Below are 8,884 nucleotides of genomic sequence, written 5' to 3'. Positions count from 1 at the left end.
CGGTGGTAGATTTGTTTTATAGAAACCATTGTTCTCTCATGCTTCACTTAGATTATTTTGAGAGTCCTAGAAAATAGCATGGTAATTTTCTTTAATTATTTGAGGCATTCAAGATTACTAAATAAAATTTTCTTATGAGTGTGTTGAATACTATGAGAAGTTTGAAACATGATAATTTTTTGAGATATGGGGATGGTGATATTAGAGTCGTGCTAGTTGAGTAGTTGTGAATTTGAGAAATTCTTGTGTTGAAGTTTGTGATTCCCGTAGCATGCACGTATGGTGAACCGTTTTGTTAAGAAATCAGAGCATGATGTATTTATTGATTGTCCTCCTTATGAGTGGCGGTCGGGGACGAGCGATGGTCTTTTCCTACCAATCTATCCCCCTAGGAGCATGCGCGTAGTACTTTGCTTCTATAACTAATAGATTTTTGCAATAAGTATGTGAGTTCTTTATGACTAATGTTGAGTCCATGGATTATACGCACTCTCACCCTTCCACCTTTGCTAGCCTCTCTAATATCACGCACCTTTCGCTGGTATCATACACCCACCATATACCTTTCTCAAAACAGCCACCATACCTACCTATCATGGCATTTCCATAGACATTCCGAGATATATTGCCATGCAACTTTCCACCATTCCGTTTATCATGACACGCTCCATCATTGTCATATTGCTTTGCATGATCATGTAGTTGACATTTTAGTTGTGGCAAAGCCACCGTTCATAATTCTTTCATATAAGTCACTCATGCATCATTTCTATCCCGGTACACCACTAGAGGCATTCATATAGAGTCATACTTTGTTCCAGTAATAGAAGTGTGATGATCATCATTCATAGAGTATTGTACCAAAAAAGGCCAAAGAAAAAAAGGCCCAAAAAAAGGGGCAATACTACTATCCTTTTTCCACACTTGTGCTTCAAAGTAGCACCATGATCTTCATGATAGAGAGTCTCTTATGTTATCATTTTCATATACTAGTGGGAATTTTCATTATAGAACTTGGATTGTATATTCCAACGATGGGCTTCCTCAAAATGCCCTAGGTCTTCATGAGCAAGCAAGTTGGATGCACACCCACTTAGTTTCTTTTTGTTGAGCTTTCATATACTTATAGCTCTAGTGCATCCGTTGCATGGCTATCCCTACTCACTCACATTGATATCTATTGATGGGCATCTCCATAGCCCGTTGATACGCCTAGTTGATGTGAGACTATCTTCCCCCTTTTTTGTCTTCTCCACAACCACCATTCTATTCCACCTATAGTGTTATGTCCATGGCTCACGCTCATGTATTGCGTGAAGATTGAAAAAGTTTGAGAACATTAAAAGTATGAAACAATTTCTTGGCTTGTCATTGGGGTTGTGCATGATTTGAATACTTTGTGTGGTGAAGATGGAGCATAGCCAGACTATATGATTTTGTAGGGATAACTTTCTTTGGCCATGTTATTTTGAAGAGACATAATTGCTTAGTTAGTATGCTTGAAGTATTATTATTTCTATGGCAATATTAAACTTTTGTCTTGAATCTTTCGGATCTGAATATTCATACCACAATTAAGAGAATTACATTGAAATTATGCCAAGTAGCATTCCACATCAAAAATTATCTTTTTATCATTTACCTACTCGAGGACGAGCAGGAATTAAGCTTGGGGTTGCTTGATACGTCTCCAACGTATCTATAATTTTTTATTGTTCCATGCTATATTATATTCTGTTTTGGACATTATTGGGCTTTATTATACACTTTTATATTATTTTTGGGACTAACCTATTAATCGGAGGCCCAACCCAGAATTGATGTTTTTTGCCTATTTTAGGCTTTCGCAGAAAAGGAATATCAAATGGAGTCCAAATGGAATGAAACCTTCGGGAACGTGATTTTCGGAATGAACATGATCCAGAGGACTTGGACCCTACGTCAAGACATCAACCAGGAGGCTACGAGGTAGGGGGCGCGCCCTCCACCCTCGTGGGCCCCCTGTTGCTCCACCGACGTACTCCTTCCTCCTATATATACCTACGTACCCCCAAACTACCAGATATGGAGCCAAAACCCTAATTCCACCGCCGTAACTTTCTATATCCATGAGATCCCATCTTGGGGCATGTTCCGGAGCTCCATCGGAGGGGGCATCGATCACGGAGGGCTTCTACATCAACACCATAGCCCTTCCGATGAAGTGTGAGTAGTTTACCTTAGACCTACGGGTCCATAGTTATTAGCTAGATGGCTTCTTCTCTCTTTTTGGATCTCAATACAAAGTTCTCCCCCTCTCTTGTGGAGATCTATTCGATGTAATCTTCTTTTGCGGTGTGTTTGTTGAGACCGATGAATTGTGGGTTTATTATCAAGTTTATCTATGAACAATATTTGAATCTTCTCTGAATTCTTTTATGTATGATTGGATATCTTTGCAAGTCTCTTCGAATTATCAGCTTGTTTTGGCCTACTAGATTGATCTTTCTTGCAATGGGAGAAGTTCTTAGCTTTGGGTTCAATCTTGCGGTGTCCTTTCCCAGTGACAGCAGGGGCAGCAAGGCACGTATTGTATTGTTGCCATCGAGGATAACAAGATGGGGTTTATTTCATATTGCATGAGTTTATCCCTCTTCATCATGTCATCTTGCTTAAAGCGTTACTCTGTTCTCTTGAACTTAATATCTAGATGCATGCTGGATAGCGGTCGATGTCTGGAGTAATAGTAGTAGATGCAGGCAGGAGTCAGTCTACTTGTCTCGGGCGTGATGCCTATATACATGATCATACCTAGATATTCTCATAACTATGCTCAATGCTGTCAATTGCTCAACAGTAATTTGTTTACCCACCGTGAATACTTATGCTCTCGAGAGAAGCCACTAGTGAAACCTATGGCCCCCGGGTCTATCTTCCATCATATTAATCTTCCAATACTTAGTTATTTCTATTGCCTTTTATTTTACTTTGCATCGTTATCATAAAAATACCAAAAATATTATCTTATCATATCTATCAGATCTCACTCTCGTAAGTGACCGTGTAGGGATTGACAACCCCTTATCGCGTTGGTTGCGAGGATTTATTTGTTTATGTAGGTGCGAGGGACTCGTGCGTGGCCTCCTACTAGATTGATACCTTGGTTCTCAAAAACTGAGGGAAATACTTACGCTAATTTGTTGCACCACCCTTTCCTCTTAAAGGGAAAACCAACGCAAGTGCTCAAGAGGTAGCATCGTAGTTCATTTGCGGGCGAGCCATTGATCCTTTGACGATCACACAGCGGAACTCTCAATGAAAGTACCATTGTCAGTGTCAAAACCGGCAGATCTCGGGTAGGGGGTCCCAAACTGTGCGTCTAAGGATCGATGGTAACAGGAGATAGGGGACACGATGTTCACCCAGGTTCGGGCCCTCTTGATGGAGGTAATACCCTACTTCCTGCTTGATGGACTTTGATGAGTATAGGGGTTACAATAGTTGATCTACCTCAAGATCGTATGTTGTGGTCTAAAACCTACAGGTATGATGAGTAATGTCATAATAATCTACCGACTAGCCTGGCCTCGGCTTATATAATGTACTAGAGGCCTAGGATAACAAGAGTCCTAGTCGAATACGCTGGTGGAGAGGAGTCCTTGTCTTGATCACCAAGTCTTGTGGAATCTTCCTCGTGTATACATCGACTGTCCGAACTGGCCCATGAGCATACGGCCATGGGGGTCCTCGGCCCAATCCAACTGATTGGGAGACGACGTGGTGAGTACCCCCTAGTCCAGGACACCGTCGGCCATCATCACCATGAAGGCCAAGGACCAGAGGGGGAACCTCTCCCCATCCAGGGGGCGGCCATGGACGAGGAAGCACAAGGGGAAGAACCTCTCCTCCTCTCTCTCGGTGGCACCGGAGTGCCATTAGGGGGGAATCATCGCCGCGGTGATCGTCTTCATAAACATCACCATCATCATCACCATCCTCATCTCTTTTACGAGGTCCACTCTCCCGCACCGCGCTGTAATCCCTACTTGAACATGGTGCTTTATGCCACATATTATGATCCAATTATGTGTTGCCATCCTATGATGTTTTGAGTAGGTATCCTTTGTCTTTGGGTTGATTGATGATCTAGATTGGTATGAGTTATATGTTTTTTTGGTGTTATCCTATTTTGCCCTCCGTGTCGCGCAAGCGTGAGGGATTCCCACTGTAGGGTGTTGCAATACGTTCATGATTCGCTTATAGTGGGTTGCTTGAGTGACAGAAGCATAAACCCGAGCAAGGGGGTTGTTGCGTATGGGATAAAGGGGACTTGATGCTTTAATGCTATGGTTGGGTTTTACCTTAATGATCTTTAGTAGTTGCGGATGCTTGCTAGAGTTCTAATCATAAGTGCATATGATCCAAGAAGAGAAAGTATGTTAGCTTATGCCTCTCCCTCATATGAAATTGTAATGACGACTATCGGTCTTGTTAACAATTGCCTAGGACAATTACGCACACCGATCCATTATTATTCCACACGCTATTTATAATATTTAGTAATATATTCTAACTTTATGATAACAACACCTACTTTTATATTTTAGCTCTCCGATATCATGCAAAGTTATCCTCTTCATGCCCACAACGTAGTTTTATTTCTCGTTTCTAGTTGGAAGCAAACGTTCGGTATACGTAGAGTCGTATCAGTGGCAGATAGGACTTGGGAGAATATTGATCTTACCTTTAGCTCCTTGTGGGTTCGACACACCATACTTATCACTTCCACCTTTGGGAATTGCTACGATGATTCCATGCACTTGGGGATTATCACTAATCTTAGCAACTGAACCGGTATCAAATACCCAGGGGCTACTATTAATACTAGTAAGGTACACATTAATAACATGTATATCAAATATACCTTTGTTCACTTTGCCATCCTTCTTATCCGCCAAGTATTTGGGGCAGTTCCGTTTCCAGTGATCATTCCTTTGCAGTAGAGGCACTAAGTTTCAGGCTTGGGTCCAGCTTTGGGCTTTTTCATGGGAGCGGCAACTTGCTTGCCAATATTCTTGAAGTTCCCTCTCTTTCCCTTACCCTTTTTCTTGAAACTAGTGGTCTTGTTAACCATCAACACTTGATACTTTTTCTTGATTTCTACCATCACCGATTTCAGCATCGGGAAGATCTCAGGAATCATTTTCGTCATACCTTGCACATTATAGTTCATCACAAAGTTCTAGTAGCTTGGTGATAGTGACTAGAGAACTTGTCAATCACTATCTTATCTGGAAGATTAACTCCCACTTAATTCAAGCGATTGTAGTACCCAGACATTCTGAGCACATGCTCACTGGTTGAGCTATTCTCCTCCATCTTGTAGGCAAAGTACTTATCAGAGGTCTCATACCTCTCGATATGGGCATGAGTCTGAAATACCAATTTCAGCTCTTGGAACATCTCATATGCTCCGTGGCGTTCAAAACGTTTTTTAAGTCATGGTTCTAAGCCGTAAAGCATGGCGCACTAAACTTAGTCATCATATTGAGCTTGCCAAATGTTCATAATGTCCGCATCTGCTCCTGCAATAGGTCTGTCACCTAGCGGTGCATTAAGGACATAATTATTATGTGCAGCAATGAGGATAATCCTCAGATCACGGCCCCTAGTCTGCATCATTGCTACTATCATCTTTCAACTTAGCTTTCTCTAGGAACGCATCAAAATTCAGGGGAACGGTAGCACAGCCCGTTGATCTACAACATAGATATGCAAATACTATCAAGACTAAGTTCATGATAAATTAAGTTCAATTAATCAAATTACTTAAGAACTCCCTCTTAGATAGACATCCCTCAAGTCATCTAAATGATATGTGATCCAAATCAACTAATCCATGTTCGATCATCACGTGAGATGGAGTAGTCATCAATGGTGAACATATCTATGGTGAACATATCTATGTTGATCATATCTACTATATGATTCACGTTCGCCCTTTCAGTCTCTAGTGTTCTGAGGCCATGCATGTACATGCTAGGCTCGTCAAGTTTAACCCGAGTATTTTGCATGTGCAAAACTGTCTTGCATCCATTGTATGTGAACGTAGAGTCTATCACACCCGATCATCATGTGGTGTCTCAACACAACGAACTGTAGCAACGGTGCATACTTAGGGAGAACATTTTTACCTTGAAATTTAGTGAAGGGATCATCTCATAATGCTATCGCCGTATTAAGCAAAATAAGATGCATAAAAGATAAACATCACATGCAATCAAAATATGTGACATGATATGGCCATCATCATCTTGTGCGTTTGATCTCCATCTTCAAAGCATCGTCATGATCTCCATCGTCACCGGCTCGACACCTTGATCTCCATCGTAGGATCGTGGTCGCTCGCTAACTATTTCTTCTACAACTATCGCTAACACATAGTGACAAAGTAAAGCAATTGCATGGCGTTTGCATTTCATACAATAAAGAGACAACCATAAGGCTCCTATCGGTTGTCAATATCTTACAAAACATGATCGTCTCATACAATAACGTTTATCACATCATGTCTTGACCATATCACATCACAACATGCCCTGCGAAAACAAGTTAGATGTCCTCTACTTTGTTGTTGCAAGTTTTACGTGGCTGCTACGGGCTTCTAGCAAGAACCGTTCTTACCTATGCATCAAACCACAATGGCGTTTTGTCAAGTTTGTTGTTTTAACCTTCTTCAAGGACCGGCCACAGTCAAATCTGATTCAACTAAAGTAGGAGAAATAGACACCCGCCAGCCACCTTTATGCAAAAGTAGTTGCATGTCTGTCGGTGGAGTCGGTCTCATGTGCGTGCACATGTAAGGTTGGTCCGGGCCGCTTCATCGCATAATACCGCCGAATCAAAATAAGACGTTGGTGGTAAGCAGTATGACTATCACCACCCACAACTCTTTGTGTTCTACTCGTGCATATCATCTACGCATAGACCTGGCTCATGATGCCACCGTTGGGAATCGTTGCATGGAAAAACAAAAACAAAATCTACGCACACGCAATGATCTATCCATGGATATGCATAGCAACAAGGGGGGAGTGTGTCTACGTACCCTCGTAGACCATCAGCGGAAGCGTTTCTCAACGCAGTTGATGTAGTCGAACTTCTTCGCGCTTCAACCGATCAATTACCGAATGGACGACACCTCCGCATTCTGCACACGTTCAGCTCGATGACGTCCCTCGACTTCTTGATCCAGCAAGACATCGAGGTAGTAGATGAGTTCCGTCAGCACGATGGCATGGTGACGGTGATGTGATAACCCACAAGTATAGGGGATCACAACAGTTTTCGAGGGTAGAGTATTCAACCCAAATTTATAGATTCGACACAAGGGGAGCCAAAGAATATTTGAAGGTATTAGTAGCTGAGTTGTCAATTCAACCACACCTAGAGATTAATTATCTACAGCAAGTAATCAGTAGCAAAGTAGTATGATAGTTTTGATAATAGTAGCAGTAGCAACGGTAACAGTAACAGTGATAGCAGTAATTTTGTAGCAAGTGTAACAGTGATGATAGCAGTAGTAACTTAGGAAGAACAATATAGGATAAATTCGTAGGCATTGGATCGGTGACTTGTTGGATGATATTCATCATGAGACAGTTATAACCTAGAGCGATGCGTCACTAGCTCCAGTTCGTCAATATAATATAGGCATGTATTCCGTAAATAGTCATGCGTGCTTATGGAAAGAACTTGCATGACATCTTTTGTCCTACCCTCCCGTGACAGCAGGGTCCTATTGGAAACTAAGGGATATTAAGGCCTCCTTTTAATAGAGAACCAGAACAAAGCATTAACACACGGTGAATACATGAACTCCTCAAACTACGGTCATCATCGGGAGTGGTCCCGGCTATTGTCACTCCAGGGTTGCCGGATCATAACACGTAGTAGGTGACTATAACTTGCAAGATTGGATCTATACCATGGATATAACGGTGATAACATAAACGGTTCAGATCTGAAATCATGGCACCCGGGCCCAAAGTGACAAGCATTAAGCATGGCAAAGTCACAGCAATATCAATCTTAGAACATAGTAGATACTAGGGATCAAGCCCTAACAAAACTAAATCGATTACATGATGAATCTCATCCAACTCCTCACCGACCAGCGAGCCTACGAAGGAATTACTCACTCCCGGTGGGGAGCATTATGGAATTGGAGATGGAGAAGGGTTGGTGATGACGAAGAACGAAGATCCCCCTCTGCGGAGCCCAAACGGACTCCAGATCTGGCCTCCCAGTGAAGAACAGGAGGTGACGGCGGCTCCATCTCATGGATCACGATAATTCTTTCTCCCTTATTTTTTTCTGGAAAAATAGGATTTTATAGTGTCGATTTCAGGGTCTGCGGGGCCACCAGGTGGGCACAACCCACCTGGGTGCGCTAGGAGAGGGGGCATGCCCTGGTGGGTTGTACTCACCCAGGTGCCCCCCACTGGTGGGTCTTGGCTCCAGAAATTCTTATTATTGATATAAAAAATCCTCGCAAAGTTTCATTCCATTCCGAGAACTTTTATTTCTGCACAAAAACAACACCATGGTAGTTCTGCTAAAAATAGCATCAGTCAGGGGTTACTTTCATTCAAATCATGCAAATTAGAGTCCAAAACAAGAGGAAAAGCGTTTGGAAAAGTAGATACATTGGAGACGTATCATGATGGTGAAGTGATCCTCGCAGGGCTTCGCCTAAGCACTATGAAAATATGACCGGGGATGTAAACGGTGGAGGGGGCACCGCACACGGCTAAACAATTGTCTGGGATGTGCTAGGGGCACCCCCACATATATATAGGTGGGAGAGAGAGGGGAGGCAGCCAAGGAGGCGCCCACGTAGGAC

This window comes from Triticum urartu, chromosome 1, assembly GCF_003073215.2.
Source record: "Triticum urartu cultivar G1812 chromosome 1, Tu2.1, whole genome shotgun sequence".
NCBI lineage: Eukaryota > Viridiplantae > Streptophyta > Magnoliopsida > Poales > Poaceae > Triticum > Triticum urartu.
Note: the sequence above shows the minus strand (reverse complement) of the source record.